Raw genomic sequence first — 19,460 nt, forward strand, 5'->3', positions numbered from 1 at the left:
ATTGCCTCTTAGAGGTCTTTACCTGCTTGGCACAAATGTAAACAATCACAAACATCGCCTCTTAAGGAGGACTTCAGACAGTTGCCTGGCCAAGTAACAGGCCAGGTCTTCCAGACTACATGAAGAATAGAAGTCCTACCTCAAGTGGTTTAAAAAACCAAGCAGCAGCAAGCAAGTTCTTAAAGAACTGTAAGCGACTAAATGTACCTGAAATCAATCAAGTATCATCAGTACTCAGACAGACAAACAATAAACAGCAAATGTTAATCAGTTAATCTGTACAAAGCAACACAAGTTAGTGCACACAAATGCAAGCTATAAGCTCAAGCTCAAGCTTCACAACCTACAAAACAAAGTCATGTTAGTTTTCAACATCAAACAATCTCAATTTAATTGACTTGAATCATTCTCCTTAAGCATTGTGCATTTCATCCTGAAAAGCCAAACCAAATGTGAGAAACTGGACCACTAGGCCAAGCCTAGGGTCCAAAAGGGAGAAAAAATTCTAAACAGCAAGCAATTCTCAACCAAAACCAAATTAATGCAAATAGAAAGCAAATGCAATTGATCCCATACTCATATCATTCACCACATTCATTTCATGACCAAAACATCACAAACTAGGTCAAATGCAACATCCAATGTCCAAACAGAATAACTTCAATCAAAAGCATACCAAAACAATTCCAAAAATCCTCAAATAATTTACACCTAAACAGGACATATTCAAGGTATGGCATGTCAATTTTCAGCTCAATTGGACAAAAGGAACTAGGCCAATGAAAATCAAGAAATCTAGACAAGATTATGTAAGCCAATTCAAGGTATCAACACATACATTCACTTCAAAAATTCATAACAGAGTGAGAACAATTAAGAAATGAATGGGACCAAAACAGTGATGTCCTACAATGTGTCAACAATCAGCATACCAAATTTCATCTTCATCCAAAACCATATGAGAATTTAACACAAGATATACAAACATGTGTCACATAAGGTTGCACAATGAACCATCAGAGAAGAAAAATATCAATCAAATTGAAAATGCCACAGAAAAATCCAGAAATATTCACATAACATCTCAACATATCAATAATCATCCATGCAAAACTTCAATCCAATCCAACATCTCTAGGTCATGCAAATAAATCCAGAAAGTTGACCTAGCTAGGTGTGACACAAATTGTCACACCTAGATTCAAAAAATCATATCTCACTCCTCAGGTATCCAAAAATCACAAACTTTATATGTAAATCACCATCAACATGTCCAGAATGAGCACAAAAAATCTCAAGAATTTCTTTTAATGTATGAGCATTTCACAATGAAAATGGAAAAACATGTAAAAAATACACACAAGTCAAAATCCAATAGGCCAGGTCAACATTTTACCATGCACAACTTGTGGAACCATACCTATAAAATTCTAGGGAAAAATTGGGAACTAACAAAAAAATCCTCATAATTTTCTGATTAGCCAATATTTTTTTATTATTTTTATAAGTGTTAAATGAATTATTGGATAATTATGCAATTGATTAATTTAATTAATTTGGACCGAGTGGCAAACTTGTAATATCCATCTGCCATGCCAAAACGCGTGCGTATCATTTAAACGGTGTCGCGTTTCTATTGGCCAGTTTGAGCGGTAAACACGATTTGAAAATTGGAAGCGAGCAAACCAGATCAAACACATTAATTTTCCAGAATTCATCATCGTTTTTCATCAACTTTTCCAGAAAACACATGAACACATGAACATCAAATTCTCACCAAAATCAACATGCTTATAACCGTTGGAACCGTATGAACACCAGGATCACGAATATGTAATTATTTTTCCCTAATTCCTACTGTACGCACGGGATCGATCGAAAATGCAAACACACATCAAACTAAAAATCAACATAACTCTTCTCTACAGTTAATCATTTCACAAACTATTCATATCAGGATGATCTACATGGAACGAACTACAAGAAGCATATCACAATTTAAGAAACGATGAGATTCGAATTTTGGTACCTTGAATGAAGCAGTGCTCGAATCTGATGCTTTTGACTCCAATTGTCCAAAACAGATGAAGTTTGAGGATGAGGAAGTTGAATGGAAATGCTATCCTAGCTCGAACACGATCCAGATACCAGAACTCTCAAATCACCATTGCTATGCACACTTTGAACAGTTGAGATTCAGCAAGGTTATGGCACCAATTCAATGAAACAGATGTAGGTGATGATTTATGGAAGATGAATCAAAAAGAATCAAGCCAATTGATGGGGAATTCGTGGAGAAATCTTGAAAAGTAGTGATGAAGTTTTTTGATGAATTTGGAGAGAATTTGTGGTTTTGGAGAAAAAGTTTGTTAGAATCTTGAGAAATGTGATTGTAATCAGAAGTTTGTTATGATTAGGAATTTATACTCATGCTTAATCAGCTCTTAATCATGATTTAACCAAAGTGCAAGGTAATTAGCAAAAGTGTCACTTTCAAAGCAAGGGCAAAATGGTCTTTTCATATGAGCTCTGTGACAGCTCATTGACAGCACACACACTCTCAAAATGACATGTGTGATCTGTTGCAACTTGTCCCATGGCCATTGGATGTGTATTTTGGAATTTCACTATGTCATGGCAAATTGTCTAATTTTCAAATGCAATTTACAAATGACTTGTTCAAATATGAGACCTTGACATGTTATGACCATTCCAACAATTTTCAAATTGCATTTGTGAGGTGTTGCAAAAATCCCCACTCAAAAATTCTCATTATTTCTCAAGTTGGACCATTTTGCCCCTAGATTTTTAACTGTACACTTGAAATTTGACTTTTTGCATTGACCATTTTTGATGAATTCCAATTATGCACCATGAAAGTACATGTCAAATGGAGTTTGCACATAAAAAGATCACTCAATTTGGACACTCCATGTGGAAGTTATGCCCCTCTGATCATGGGTCATTTTTGAAATTGAATGGACCATAACTTGCCAACCATACATGGGAAGTTCAAGTTCTTGGACTTTTTGGAAAGGGGAGACCAAGATCTACAACTTTCATGTTGAACAAAATTTCATTTGAAGCTTTTTTGGACATGTAATTTTATGGTGAAAAACTTTCCATTTTTGGAAACTTCCATTACAAGTCACTTTCTATTTTTGGCAATTTCTTGTCTGACTTGATTTTCTCCATTCTTGAGCTTTGACATGTCAAATAACACTTGTTTCAACATGAATGAAGTATATCCAACTCATTTCCATCTCCAAATCCATTAAATCATGCACAGTTGACCACCGTTGACTTTTTCAACTGATAGATGAATTTGGCAATACACTGATCCAATTGAGCTCCAATCTTCTGATGAAATGGCTCAAGGGTGAAACCCTAGCCTCAATAAGCTCCATAAAGTCATAGAATTATCCCCATATACATCATAGACCCCATCTCCTTGCTATGCCCTGATTGGCCCAATGCAATTGATTAGGGTTGACCAGTGGTCAAAACCCTAATCTCAAGGTATCTGATCAATCACTTGAATCCTCTGGATGATATCAAGACCATGATGATGACGATGAATCATTTCAATCAAGATGAAGACCAATCTCCTTTGAGAATCACAAAACCCTAATTTGGACCTCCACATCCTCAGATGATCAATGACCAGTCCAATGAAACCCTAGCTTGCACCATGACCTCTTATCTTCTGATCAAGACTTGGGAGAATGGCTTGCACAATGTAACCACATGATATGCAATATGCAATGCCTAATGACCTAAAAATGATATGTAATATGTTATGCTAGTCCCAAGAGAGGAGGGCAAATTTTGAGGTGTTACACTATTCACCCCCCCTCTCGATCACTAGCCACACCGTCTAACAATTCTCAATTATGTCAGTCTGTTGAATGTTGTCCTCTCTATTTTCCAAAGATATCATAGCCTTTACGAGTTGGTCCAACTGGTTTTTCATCAAATCAACATCTTCTCTCAATGTAAATTGGTTTTGTTGTCCAGGGTCCATGATCTTCCAAGAACTGCTTCTAGTCCGATATGGGTGTCAGGAAATCAGTTGCGGGTTATAGACAAAGGACATATGGGTTTCTTTTACACGCAATGTATGTTGATGAATACAAATGCAATGGTTTGTGAATGAATGCAATGTGATGCCATGTATTTATTTATTTATTTTTGGCACATGGGTTCAAAGGTTTGAGGTAACAGATGAATCTGATTACTGTCCAAAACAAGGTTCTCACTAGGTATGATCTAAGGTTTATAAATGGAAACCCTAAAGTTATAAATCCACAAGAATGTTTGCCGCTTAAGGCAACTACATGTCGATCGTCAACTCCATCAAGGGAATTTATTATGTATGAGGTCTTCGTATTGACCCTGGCGAGAACTACGTCTCGGGGGGCCGCACTACACGCCCATCGACTTTGGTTTTAGACATGGTTCTCAGAGTCATGAATTTTCTAGAATGTTTACCGCTTATAACAACTGCATGTCGGGTGTCAACTCCATCAAGAGAATCTCTTCTGAGCGAGGTCTTCGTACCGACCCGTACGAGAACTACATCTCGGGGATCCGAACTACACGACCATCATCTTAGTTGGCCAAAGGGTTCAATGTTCTACAAAGGTCCTTAAAGTCATGGATCATCACAAAATATCGAAGCTAACGGTAACTACATGCCAGGCGACAACATTTTCAAAGAATCTTCTCTAAGTGAGGTTCTCATGCCGACCCTTACGAGAACTACATCTCGGGACCCACACTACTCAACCTCGTCCTATCTTATGTTTTCACTCTAGACTCGGGTACATAGTCTTTCCCACAAGGTCTGTAATCAGAGTATCCAAGTACCAACGACATAATGGAACCAACATAGCAGATATATCAATATGACAATAAAGATAACATAAGTAATAAATAAAGAAAAGATACACAAGTAAACAAACAAAGTCACACGAACGACCTAACTGGGCTTGACTCACTTAGGGAACCTTTCCCCAGCAGATTCGTCATCTGTCGTTCCTAAAAAAATGAGAACACGAACTAGCGAAGCGCAATCGCACGCTCGCATGATGGATTTAACAGAGTCGCCACTGAACTTTATTTATTCCTAAAAAGGAAAGGATAAATATCTATAAAACCCAAGAAAGAACGAAAACGATATTGGTCGTCGCAACCAAATCAGGGTTCGGGAGTAGATTACGTTAGGGGAATGTATTAACACCCCTCATGTCCAATGTACTCAATGGGAACCATTAGGTTAGTTGTGTGTGTTAGTGTTAGCTTAGAAATGTTAGGCTTATCAAGTTATTAAAAGTTAAAGAAATAATAGGATCATAAGAAAAGAGAAAATATTTTTGGATTTTGCAACAAAGAGGACTAAACCTAATTTTTTTATTAATGAGCCCGACAAGATTTACAAATCCTACTCCTACGTATCTCCAGGTGCAATGGAGAACTCAAGGCTTACGTAGTTCTAGGTAGAAAATGTTTCTTTGTTGGTCGATTTTAACGAAATCTACTTTGTGTCAATCGACGAAAACATTATTGTACTACCCAAAACAAGCGGAGAAGGGTACATTTGCATCATAAGTGAATGGATTTATAAATCAATATTTGTGGGTAACGTCGCAAGCTTACTCACACGTTCAAGTGGATGAATTATTGTTTTGCATCGTCTTGAAATAAAATACCTTTTATTTGAGAAAAGGGTTTAAGGATCAATCACGTGGCGGGGAGAAAAGACTTCGATTGGTTGAAGTATTTTTGGATGATGAGAGAGTCCGGAGTGACGAGAACTACATCTTGGTTACTAACGCTCAGGAATTCGTGGATTACACACCGCTCCTTTTTCATCTTATTTTTAAAAGGTTTTTGATATTTTTATGTGTTTTTGAAGTTTGCTTGAGAAAGCACACTCAAAGCTAGTCGAGGTTTATTAAGCGTTGTGGGATTGATTTGAGGATGATGAGAGTTTGGATTGACGAGAACTACATCTCAGATCTAACTCTCAGAAGCTCGTTAACTACACCATGTTCCTTTCATCTCGCTTATTGAAAAAGTGTTGAATAGTTGTTAAGTGTTTTGATTTTTATTGTGAAAATGGCTTGACGTTGGATCAAACATTTGATGATCGATTGAGAAAGAATTTGAATGAAATGGTTTGCAAGAAGGTGGAATAGAAAGAAAGGGATTGAGTTTGAAATGGATTTATTTGGTTATTGAGAAAATATCGACGTTGGATCGAGTTTTTATTTTTGATATTTTTTAAGAAATGGTTGATTTTATTCTTGTGTTAGAACTAGCTAAACAAGCAAGCAAACAAAGAAATAAAGGCGGTAAAATTGTTACATGTCATGGGAATGGGGGTACATTTTATCGAATGAGGATTCATGATAATGAAACAATTAAATCAAGCTCAATCAACAAACAAAAATGAATAAGTGTAGGTGCAAGAGGATGGTCTCATTGTAATAAGGTCCAAGTGTAAGCCATGTGAAGAAAATAACAACAAACAAGTTATATTTACAACACATTCAAAAATTAAATCGAAAGAAATAAAATCGAAGCATGCACGGATTGAAATCAGGATGTGAATCAAAGTCACATAATGCAAGAACGTGCAAGGAAAAATGAAATTGAGAGGTGCAAGCAAAACCCTAGGTAATGTGCTCAAAGTCAGTTTGTGCATATTGACAACAATGAAAATATTGTACGCGACGAGTCAAAACATAGAGAAATACCATCAATATATTGATAAAATAATCGGTGGAATAACGATATACGAAGTGTCGAATCCATATATCAAAGTCTGATGCTTAACCATGAAAACAAATCAAAGAAACCAAGCAAAAATCCAACAAGTGGAGAAGGGGACATTTGCATCACAAGTGAATGGATTTATAAATCAACATTCGTGGGCAACGTCGTAAGCTTACTCACATGTTCAAGTGGATGAAATATTGTTTTGCATCGTCTTGAAATAAAATACCTTTTGTTTGAGAAAAGGGTTTAAGGATCAATCGCGTGGCTGCGAGAAAATTGGTTTGAAGTATTTTTGGATGATGAGAGAGTTCGGAGTGACGAGAACTACATCTTGGTTCCTAACTCTCAGGAATTCGTGGACTACATCCCACTCCTTTTTCATCTTATTTTTAAAAGGTTTTTGATATTTTTATGTGGTTTTGAAGTTTGCTTGAGAAAGCACACTCAAAGCTAGTCGAGGTTTATTAAGCGTTGTGGGATTGATTTGAGGATGATGAGAGTTTGGATTGATGAGAACTACATCTCGGATCTAACTCTCAGGAGCTCGTTAACTACACCACGTTCCTTTCATCTCTCTTATTGAAAAAGTGTTGAATAGTTGTTAAGTGTTTTGATTTTTATTGTGAAAATGGCTTGACGTTCGATCAAACATTTGATGATCGATTGAGAAAGAATTTGAATGAAATGGTTTACAAAAAGGTGGAATAGAAAGAAAGGGATTAAGTTTGAAATGAATTGATTTGGTTATTGAGAAAATACCTGATGTTGGATCGAGTTTTTATTTTTGATCTTTTTTAGGAAAGGATTGATTTTATTCTTGTATTAGAACTAGCTAAGCAAGCAAGCAAACAAAAAAATAAAGGTGGTAAAATTGTTACATGTCATGGGAATGGGGGTACATTTTATCGAATAAGGATTCATGATAATGAAACAATTAAATCGAGCTCAATCAACAAACAAAAATGAATAAGTGTAGGTGCAAGAGGATGGTACTAACCGCTTCTTCGAATGGTACTCACCGCTTCTTCGGAGACAACTAAGTAGAGAAACAAGGATTCTCCTGGAAATGGCCTAGTTAAGACTGGTGGGGGTGAATAAAGCTACTTTCAAGGAAGTGAATGCTTGTTGACATTTTGGCGTCCATTCAAATTGGGCCTCTTTCTTCAACAGTTTATAGAATGGGAGGGCATGTTTTGCCAACTTTGAAATGAATTTGTACATATTTGTTAGCATATTACTCAACTTCATCACTTTTTTATTTAACGTAGCTACGTTCATCCACATCATTGCTTCACACTTGTCTGGGTTTGCTTCTACACCCTGTCTATATCTAGAAGCTCATGAACTTCCTGACTCTCACCCGAAACGTGCCTTTTTTAGGATTTAGCCTCATATTATACTATCGGATTGTTCGGAAGACGTCGGTGAGATGTTGGTCATGAAATTCTTCTTGACTTGACTTGACAATCATGTCGTCCATACATCGGTATCTAGTTATAACCAGAGTATGCGTCCATGAAGGGCATAAGTTTGTATCCGACAGCCACTTAGTATACTTGAGTTTGGAGATGAAATTAGAGTCTTGTAACCCTTGTATCATCTTCACAGTTGCCTCTGCCTTCTCGGATAACCGCTCCGTCGTCTCTGTGATATGTATCAGTTATCGGGATCCATGTTCAGCTGGTTACATGCCAAGTTGGAATCTATTTGGGGCATCTCGTGGGGAGAAACATCGAAAAGGTCGACTTTGGATCTTAAACAATTCATTAGGCCTTCTCTGATTACTGCAGGCAGGTTGACTCCTACCTTCACGATTCTCAAAGGGTTATTAACCAATTGGTTGGTTTCAAAATTGACATCCAGGGTTGGTCTGAGGTATTTCTTTTTGATCACGACGGATCTATCGAATTTGTCGTGGTATTTTAACTTAAAATGCACTGGAGACGCGACTGCGTCTAGCGCTGTTAGGAACGATCGTCCTAAGATGGTGTTATACGCATTTTCTCTTGGGATCACGAAGAAGCAGGTGTGCACCGTCATTATCCCAAGGTGACAGGCAAGTGAATTTGTCTGTACGGATGAATGGATGAGCAGTTAAAAGTGAGTATGTTTTAATCTCTATCATAACACCGCGACCATCCCGAGAGTGTTAACAATGATATCTATATTGGTGCAAAATAAAATATTTATAGAATAGTTAAAATTTAATTTTTAGATATTCTTTTGACTCTTAGATTCTATTCGAAACAAATATAAAAATATAAAAAAAATGATAGTTAGAAAGATACTCGATGGCGTTATTATTTAAACATATTTAATTTTTAAAAAAAATCCACTAAAATAAAACAATTATTTACTATAATACTAATATGAAAGTTTTTCAAATGTATGGAAGAATAAGTTTGAACAAAAAGTTAAAAAAATCAAATAATAATTATTTTTGATCGGTCAAATAATCAATTTTATTTGAAATATATATAGAAAGATGATGAGAAAGTCCCATATAGTTAAAAAACGTGTCACAATTCCATTACGTGGCAACTCAAGGTGCTTTACCATTCTAAACCAAACGCGAGGCAAAAAATATTTTGAATCTGTCAGAACACCGAGCGACCACCCCGAGAGTGCGAACACTTCCGAGAACGATCACCCACAGCTTAGAATGATAACTCAAACTGAGGATCATCAAGGCCGTTAATCACGCTCTGATCGCACGGTAATGCTTCATCCACCAGATTTATGTTCCTGTCTCCTTAGAAATCAAGGACACAGTAGTACGAGCCTATAGAACAGATCCTGTTCAAGTAAGGTCGTGACTTGTGCTCTTCTTCTCGCTTATATAAACAGTAGATTTTCTATGAGCTTTAGCGGTGTGGGACTAAAGTCTTCATTTTTTTTCTTTTATAATGTGAGTTTTGCTTTCAGATTTGGATTCAAGCTTTATAACTAAGTATGTATTACTTACCGCAAGTTCCTTTTATACTCAATAACCCCTTTCTGTCAAATTGTAACCCCTCTCATTTCTTAACAACATACATCCATAGGAGAACGGTTGGAATAGTTATTCAAGTTATTCATGCTTTAATCTCTGCAATTCCAATATCCTTCATTTTCTGTATAACTCTTGATTTATATATCATGTAGTTCAAAGTTCAACCAATTCTGTCATTCTAAACAAACATAGATAAACATTTGCTCTTTCTTTATGCAGGTTCTTTCTTTATGCGAGTGAGTGATTTTCCGTAGTGAAAGTTTCTTCTGTTTTAGAGGAGAGGAAACTCACAACAAATTCACCCATCACCACCACTGGTACACAGCAGCCTTTTAAGGAAGGAAGCTGCTTAACTGTTTTCAAGCACTGGAAAATTTAGAGAAGACAAGTTATTGCACCGACTGCGCACTCTCTCCCAAATACTCTTCTTCATGGTGGTGCTTGGATGGGCTACTTACAATCCTCCAATCTCAAATTCAATGCGGTCGTTATGTTTTCCCTTCCTTCTACAATGACGGACGTGAGGCACCACCAGAAGGGTCTTTCGCTTAGCATTGCAAAATGTTTGGAGAGGCAGTGAAAATGTGAGTAATTAGCATAGTGAGAGAAAAAATCAGTTTTGTGTATTTTAACCACCCATTTATGCGTTGTGCATCAAATACCACCACACTGATTTGTTTATCAAAAGTTGGTATTCCTTTGTGAATTGCTCGCTTCAGACTGTCATTGTCATCTCAGTGGCCATTGCTTTTAGTACTCCCATATATTTGTTATAAAAGAATGTTGTTTTTGTCCATGAGCTATTTGCCTATTACCTACCACATGTAGTTAACTTGGCAGTTTGAATGTATACTAAGTCATCGGCGAGATAGAGATGGCGAACATGTTTGTTTGTCTTTTAGATTCCTTGCATTGCATGAAAGACTATGGGCCATACTGAAGTCACTTGCTTACTAAGCCTCTAGGATACTAATACGTTGCAAAACTATATTGTTGATAAACCAGTTGATGCCATGTGATGTTGAGCATTACTTTACTTGGGTAGAATCAACCAATTAAGCTCCTGCGGTGGCCACACTTTCCATATGTCCCAGCCACATGGCTACCATGGCCACTCTCATAATGGCTCTTGGTTCCCTACAAGATCCGTTTTGTCCACGTGCCTTACCTAGGCGACTCGTGAGGAGTACTTGTTAGTTTCCACACACCAGCACATCATGACAACATGATTTGGAAGGATAGTACCGGGAGTCACATTAACAGTTTTGGTGAGGACCGAGGCAGTTCAGAGGAGATAGCTTAGAGGACATGTAACATACACCATGGAGTTTGGTTAGTCTCTAAAAGGCATCCTTGGTAAACAACAATAGTTATATCTTCTTTTTACCCCAGCTGTTAGTTTCTAATTCTACTATATTTATTCAGGAATAGTAGTTAGGTAGCATCATGATTCATAACTATCAATTTTTTTATGTCAAATTATACTATTTGGAACTAAGGTGTGATCATTTTTTTTCTGAGTTCATGATTCTAATTCAACCAACCGGCACTAAATCCTGTTGTGGACAATTACTTGTTTTATAATTTCATGAAGAAACTGATACTTTTTTGTTTGTACTATTTCCTTGGTGAAAGGTTTCTGTTAAAAACAAGAAATAGAGTTAAAATAACCTTTAATACATGTGCTTGTGTATTATGTTTGCTAAGGCCACTGTTGGATTATTCGTTCATGCATTGTCAAATGAATAAGCTAATCTGGATTTTTAAATTGATGGAATGTGAAGATACTGTAGTCAGGGTATGGCAGCTGTGAGGAACACCAAAATAATGTTGTGTTCCGCCAGAAAGTAGTGGATCCCATTGAGGTTGTTAAAAGAAGTTTAGAATACAAACATTCCAACCTACACAATCATCTAGAGACAACTTTGATATTGGCTACACCATAGTTCAGGTTGATGTATTATGATTGTTAAGCACTAAGCTGCATATGAAGTAACATTGCCTTCTTTTATTGATAAGGCACGTCATGTTTATAATGTACTAATAAATTGAGTATAGAAAATAATCATAGATAGTTTAGGGTATATTTTGGATTGAGGGTTTTGGAAGGTTAAAGCCCATTGTAGGCTTCACCATAATTCAAGTTGATTCAAGTTGATGTATTGTTGGATTCTTTCCTAATGCAAACATGGGGTGAGAGTGATTTTCAAACACCAATCTGCAGAGTGCAACTAACACTACTCTATTTACAATTTGCTATAAAATTGAATCTTGGAAAGAAAAAATCTTAGATAGGTAAGGGTCTATTTTGGAAGGTTAAAGTCTATGTTTTCAAATATACTTTGAGTTTTGTAAAAGACAAATTCATGCACATCAGATTCACACATCTACCACCTTAAACTCGGGAACATAACTTATATTGCGTAAAAGAAAGTTTCAGTTGTCAAACATCTTGGACTGAACTACATCGACACTATATGTCTTTCAAGTCTTATTATTACTAAGTCGAATGATTCCGCCTTCTTTTTTATCTGAAGTCGATTTTATGACAAATGAATCATTGGTACTTTGACTTATTGAACCCTTTGGACTTGAACTTAGACATAGATGTATCTTCCTTTTGGTTTTCCCTACTCTCACTCATTTCTCTTTATTGATGATTTATCCCTTCAATATTGGAGACGTGGTAAGAAAATCAATGAGACTTAAAGAGTATTCGATTATGACATGTGTTCGACCTCGTCCAACCTCTTTTTAGTCTTCTCTGTCTCATTTATTGGGGCAAATGAGCCAAAATTATTTATATTTAATGGATTTGGATTATAATACGATGATTCACACTTCTTTAAGTTTTAAACTTATAAAGCTATTGTGGTTAAAGGAGAGGTATAAAAATCCATAGTCCCTCAAACATTGATAAATGTTTAGAGATGCAGTGAAATTGTTGAGAAGTTGAGGGGATACCTTGATAGAGATTCTGTATGTTTATTATATCTCTATTTTATTTGATATTAGTTTGAGTCCTCTAACGTGGCTAAGTAGCATACCGAAAATAAAACAATTTTGTGTGTTTATCATAACACTATTTTCTTTGATATTGTTAGCACAAGTTTGTGTTAGTGAAAAATAAAACAATTTTATATGTTTATTTTATTTGATATATTACTAATACAAATTTGGGTCCTCTAAGGTGAGTAACTGGTATAATGAAAATTAAAAAATTATTGATATTTTAACCATTAATAGTGAAAAAATCTTGAAAACCCCAAATTTTAAAATCCTTTCAAATTTAATCTTTGATTTTCACCTTGTCTAAATCCAATCTCTAAGTATTCATCTTAAACTTTCAAAACATTTTTTTAAATTGATTCTCACAACATGAATAAATATCCAAAAATCGAGAAATTTCAATCAAGATGAAAAGATTATATTTTCCCCTTCATCTTAAGATAAGATTGAGAAGTCCGTAATTTATATTATTGAAACACTCATCTTCAAATAAATATATTTAAGTCTCTCCGTAATAATTTATTAATATTTTGAATCAAGAAGAGTTTTTAATTTGGAAAAAGTGAATGTTAAACCTCGGAAAAAGTGGTTAAAGTTTTGATGCATTAAATTGTTTTTTTTAAGTGTGCATAATTTGAATCACATAAATGATTATTTGAATTAACGTTTACAACAAAATGAATCAAATAATCTTACCTATGTTTAGATTTAAATCACCTTCAAAATCAAATTCAACTAAATGATTTAAATCACCTTGAATCTAATCCAAATCACATCCTTTAAAAGGCATTATGAGGGTGAGTTTATTTAGATGATTTTAATCAACATTTCCAACAAGATGATTTGAGTCATCTTATAGGCCGATCCGAATCACATAATTCAAACGTTTTGATTTGATTTCTAAAAATCATGATTTGGAATATGATTATTTTAATCAAAATTCATTTTATAATTATTGAGATGTGACTTTTCTAATTAACCATCTAATTCTAGTTTCGCATCACTTAAAAAATATACTGCCTTCGTTCTACAATGACCGATCCATTTGGAATAAAAAAAAGTGTTTTAAAATGAATAATCAATTTCAATTTTCAATACACATTTTTCTAACTACTCTCTCTGGCTCATAAAAAATGTCTTATTTGGATTTTTTCGCTGTCTTAAAATAATTGTCTATTTACAATATCAATACAATATTTATTATTATTTTTCCACTATTATACACATATTTATTAACTTTCACTTTATTCAATTACTCTATTAACTATAATTAATAAAGATATTCTAGTAAATAATATTAAATTATCATTAAAATCAACACATTTAATCATTTTCTTAAGAATTGTGCATTGTTCAAATAGGACAATTTTTATGAGACGGGGGGAGTAATATTACTATCATCATTCACAATACTTGATAAGGTGTACTTTAGTAAAATTATCATTCTCTCTCTTTCATTTATTCCTTTTTTTAATATGTGTGAAATAGTCAACTAGATCATTCATTATGGGACAAAGGGAGTGGATTCTAATTTAGGAGAATGTGCTCTCACGGCAATGACGTCTAGTTGGTAAGTTAGTAGTTCTCATACATTTCCATTGAACTTAGCACAAAGTTAAAGTTTTCCTCGATAAGCATTCACAAAACAGCAACTAAGTCAATCAACCAACTAAATAATCCTCGATATGTTAAGAAAAATATTATACTCGGCGGTAGAAGAATGGATAAAAGGAATCAATGGAGTACTATGGAAATACTACACTTTGTCCCTATAAAAACTTAGGAGACCCTTTTTAAGCTCATGGACGATCACATACGATAATACTAGATGCAATTGAACATGATTATAAAACAGGTCCACTTTAGCTGCATGAAGGAGAAAGGGTTTTATCTACTAGACGGGGATATCGAGCTAGTTGTTCGAAAATTGATTGTAAATCAAATGGATCGAGGTTGGAATCGTGAAGGAATCACTTTTCTTATAGTATTTCAAACACTCTTGAATGTATTAGAGTTTTTATGCAGTAATACCCATGATAATCCAACCTTCTCGAGTTTGCACAAAACAGATGCAAACTCGAATGTAGTGAAGAGTGTTTGGAATTTACTCTAGAGGATATGCGTTTTTGTTATATTTTTCTGAATCTGGAATGAAGTATTTATTGTCATATTGGTGTTGTTTCACAAGGTTGCGATCCTTGGTGAAACATCTTTCTTTTATCAAAAGTTACATGTTTTTTTCCAAAAGTTACATACTTTTTTACCAAAAGTTACATGCTTTTACCAAAAGTTACAATGTTCCGCCCACAACAACAGTCTTCAAGAGTTGCATACTTTCATTTTGCAACACTTCATGAAGTGTTGCTTATTTCTGAATTCAAAATACAAACTGCCTACTACAACACTTCACAAGTATTGTCTATTTCTGAATTCAAAATACAAACTGCCTACCACAACACTTCACAAGTGTTGCCTATTTCTGAATTCAAAAATTAACCTTCACTTGCATATTTTATTGTTATTTTGGAACACGCTCAAGATTATTAATTATAAATAATTTACAATAGTCCCCCAACTGTTCTAATAATGAAAATACTAATTCCATAAAAAGAGAGGAAAATAATGTTAATATATTTAAGTATCTTTCGATTTGAACTTAACCTTAGTAAGGATAATTCAAAGTTTAATCAGAATGTCAAGTAGTTATGCTTTCAACAGTCATCCCTTGTGATTATACCGGTGTTACCTTACACACATTCTTTAACTTTCCCACCTAGCAATATTTATGGCCATGTGATTTTCCTTTTTTCGTGAATTTCTCATGAGAGAAACTCCAACTCTCACTTTGAGACGACTCCATCTTGAAATTTATATATGTGAAGTTCATTTTGTACCTATTTCTTGAGATACATATCCATGATATAAAACTTCATTAAGAGTTGGAAAAAACTAATCTCTCAATATGTAATAGTCAACATTGTCATAGAATATTGCACAAATATCCAAATCAACCATTTGTTGTTACCCATTGAATCTTAGGTTAAGGTTTGTTAACTTTATATTGGGTTTCTACCATTGTTAGAACCCTTATTTAAGGAGTTCCAATCCCATACCTCTCGAGGTAGACTTTACTAAGTCTCTGGCCAGTGGCATAGTAAACGAATTAGTTTAATTATAACTTGTTTGTATATATGTCAGTGAAATTATCCCATCCTTAAGTAATTTTCTCACAAAAGAATGTCTAAGACTTATGTGCCTAGGCTTTCCATTGTATACTTCACTGAATATTCTAGCTAGGGTGTGATCGCTCGACTGGGTGAGTCGAGAATGCGATACAAACTGCAAGTGCACAGTTCTATCGCGTAGTTTTAAAAGATATCGATCCCACAGGGACTTATGAATCGATATACCGTTATCTAAAGTTACTACGTAAATCTAAGGTGAAGATGTTTGATTGTTTGGGGAAAAACTAAGAGCTAAACTAATGTCTAGATTAAATATTAATAGAACGGATATCGGTATGTAATTCGTCAAAACTAGGGAATCAAGTCTTTGTCGGTTTCTTGGTTTTAAAATGAATCGTTTCGGTTAACTTTATTGGTTAAAGGTTCTATCTCAAACTCTCGCTCTGTTGAATAAACCATGATTTCATATTAATGTTGCTGTCACTTATAATTAAGTCAAAAACCATATTTTGAAAACAATAAAGTTGCAGAAACTCTTTTTAAGAAAATACTGACCGTTTTAAACACCCTTATCTCAAACTCTCGCTCTGTTGACTTAGGTTATATAATTAAATCCAAATGCTTAACTCTCGTCCTCACATTCAATCTTTAAAAATACTTTTTGGAAAAGGTCAGAATTTAATTAACTCTAAAACTTGCTCTCGCCCTGATCTAGAATTAATGCCTAACTTACACTGTCCAGTTAAAATCTCAAACTCTCGCTCTATTGATTTTAACTTCTTTATGTCTTTTACTTTTGTAAAAAAATCTTGTTATTAAACCTGTAAGTTGAGACCATAAAAAGATTGATTTTGATTTTAAGTTTAGATAGACCGACTCAGTCTCGATCCCTTATTCTGCTTACTTTACATACCGATACCTAGGCAAATTAGCCAGACATGCTAAATAAACAAGAATTTATATCATGCATAAACAGACTCATTCCAGGCAGGCAATATGAATAAACAATAGGATAAAACATTAAAAATTAAATAACAATTAAAGAACCTGAATGCGTAATACAATGGTCTTGAACACTCCACCACAAGCCGGTAGGATTTGTTCTTGATTCTTCAATTAAGCAGTAAAATAAATCAAGGAAATAAAACTCGAATATAACGTAAGGTTAAATCCGGTATAAAGTTGCACAGTAGTTTCCGGTGTAGAAACTATTACGCGAAAAATATCTAAAAGCTAAAAACGGGAAAAATAAATTGCAAGGGAAAAAGAGAAAGTAAAGCTTGCAAAAGAAATAAATAAAATGAACAATGCTGGAAAGGAAGAAAAATAAGCGAAGGCGTGAAAGGAAAATTTGGCAGAGCTTCCGCAAAACTGAGCGTGCAAAAAACTCCGTCCTCGGCAAAGAGAGGAGATGGCTATTTATAATAGCTTTGGTAACTGCATTCCGTTCCCTACGAGTCTTCAGCATGGCTAAATACACGGCTTGGGAATAGGACACGAAGTCCTCAACGTTACTTCCATTCTTCTGAGAGCGTAACTTGCGCCAAAAAGCTAGTGGACTGGTGTGACGCTCGTCACACCATGTGTGACGTCCGTCACAAGGCTACTTCGCGTGACGCTCGTCACAACCCTTGTGACGCCCGTCACAGGGGCAACGTGCGCTTTCTCTTGGGCTGGGCTTGGTCTTGGTTATTTGTTTCCTTTTTATTGCTTTTTACACCTCCTTTTCTTCCCTTTTTCACTTTTGCTTCAAAATGGGTACCTGATGTAAATAGAAAAGAAATACTGCATAATATCTGATAAAATGGGATAAATTAAAGTAAATGATAATATAATCTAATTAAATTAAGTCTTAAAATGTGATATAATTTCATGTTATCAAACTCCCCCATACTTAAATCTTTGCTTGTCCTCAAGCAAAATTCAGTATAGAACTTGTTAAAAGTTTTAGCCAGATGAAATTTCAAAGCACACATCAATTCGTACTAGGTTGCGAATGGATTTTTGTTTAGGAGGACTTGAGTTTAATCTTGACATCAACAACCACCGTTACAACTCAGATAACCCTATTTTTATGCCAATCAGTTTCAAGTACCCTATGATAGCTATCCTGGTTCCTTTAGTCTTATTTTACCCGTTTTCATTCTAGCGAAATCACATTAAGCCCTTTATCTTTTCGCGCACATAGTGGAGTAACCGGTTAGTGATTATGATCCGCTTTTAGCTAGAAGTTCTGGTATATAAGTCGGATAACTTCATTATTCAGTCCATTGCAAATTGCGGGGGATCGAACCGTTGTCCGCCCTACCAAGTTCAGTACCAGATTCCTACTGAACCAACTCATAATGGATCTTTCGTATTGTGCTTTTGCATGATCTGCAACCTTTAGATTAAATGATCTGGTAAGGATCACCTAATTTAATTAGTGCATTTCTTGATATATTTATATATTTTAGGTTACTTTGGGGATCATTCACTTATATTCATCGGCTCTCCACGTAGTTTGCTATTAAGATGGTGCTGACTTCTGTATAAACTACTTGGGGTTGCCATAGAACTAAAAGTTCAAGGAATTGGTATAATAGGTACTTTATCCTGGTCTAACATATTGAGGTTCTCAGAGCGTTGTTATGGTAATATTTTGTTTTGATCTCACTCAAGTTTTATAAAGTAAGCAACCTTTATACTTATTGGGTGTGTTAAAATTTTTGTTATGGCTCAGGAAATTGAGGGGAATAGATAATAGAAAATTTTCACACTTAGGAACTTAACTTAAAATAAATATATATTATAATAATTTTTTTTTTTTTCATAATAAGAAAGGGAAATAACACTGAAAGGGAAAATAACATACTTGAAAAATGGTAATAGGAAGAATATTGTTTCCCCCCCCATACTTAAACTGGACATTGTCCTCAATGTTTTAAGGGAAGGAAAACAAAATGGAAAGGCAAAAGAAAATAACAACTAAGGCTGCCTTCCGCCTCTGGTTCTTGGACCTGGTGATCTTTGACGTATGTCTAAGTTGTCGAACCTGCTGAACAATTCAGTAAACCGCTGGTCGGTTATGGCATTCCGAGCATCCTGTTGCTGTTGCATTTGACGCATCATCTGCATCATCTCTGTATTCTGTGCCTGCATTCCATCGACAGCATCCATAATGTCATCATTGGTCGCAGGCCTTCTTCGTCGACGACGTTGGGAGGATGGGCCGGCTGCATTACTGGAAGGGTTTAGCGGGACTGATTGTTGTGTTGGCGGATGATCACCTTGTTCCATTTCTTCAAACTCATCTGTTTGCTGGTTTGTTTGTGAAGGCTCGGTGGTTTCAGGAGCGCTAAGATCGTAGAGGTGGCGGTTGGGGTTTGTGACATCAGTTAGGGTGGTATTGGGTAGCACAACACTCGGGACTGCTTGGTTGTTCACCATAAGATAATAGCCTCCGCCTACTCTGTTTTTAATCAGGCGGCTGGAGCGGCAATAGCTGATAT

At 35.3% G+C, this 19,460-nt stretch overlaps 1 long non-coding RNA gene and 1 other non-coding gene across 2 annotated transcripts; one reads left to right on the plus strand and one right to left on the minus strand.

Moving 5' to 3' along the window:
- Nucleotides 1-9,315: 9,315 nt before the first annotated feature.
- On the plus strand, nucleotides 9,316-10,571 carry LOC127126383 (uncharacterized). The gene is made up of 2 exons (XR_007804966.1): nucleotides 9,316-9,592; nucleotides 9,995-10,571. It is a non-coding gene; the product is annotated as an uncharacterized LOC127126383 (long non-coding RNA).
- Nucleotides 9,375-9,597, minus strand: LOC127134281 (small nucleolar RNA U3). The gene has a single exon (XR_007808032.1). It is a non-coding gene; the product is annotated as a small nucleolar RNA U3 (small nucleolar RNA).
- Nucleotides 10,572-19,460: the final 8,889 nt, after the last annotated feature.

Source organism: Lathyrus oleraceus, chromosome 3, assembly GCF_024323335.1.
Source record: "Lathyrus oleraceus cultivar Zhongwan6 chromosome 3, CAAS_Psat_ZW6_1.0, whole genome shotgun sequence".
Taxonomy (NCBI): Eukaryota; Viridiplantae; Streptophyta; class Magnoliopsida; order Fabales; family Fabaceae; genus Lathyrus; species Lathyrus oleraceus.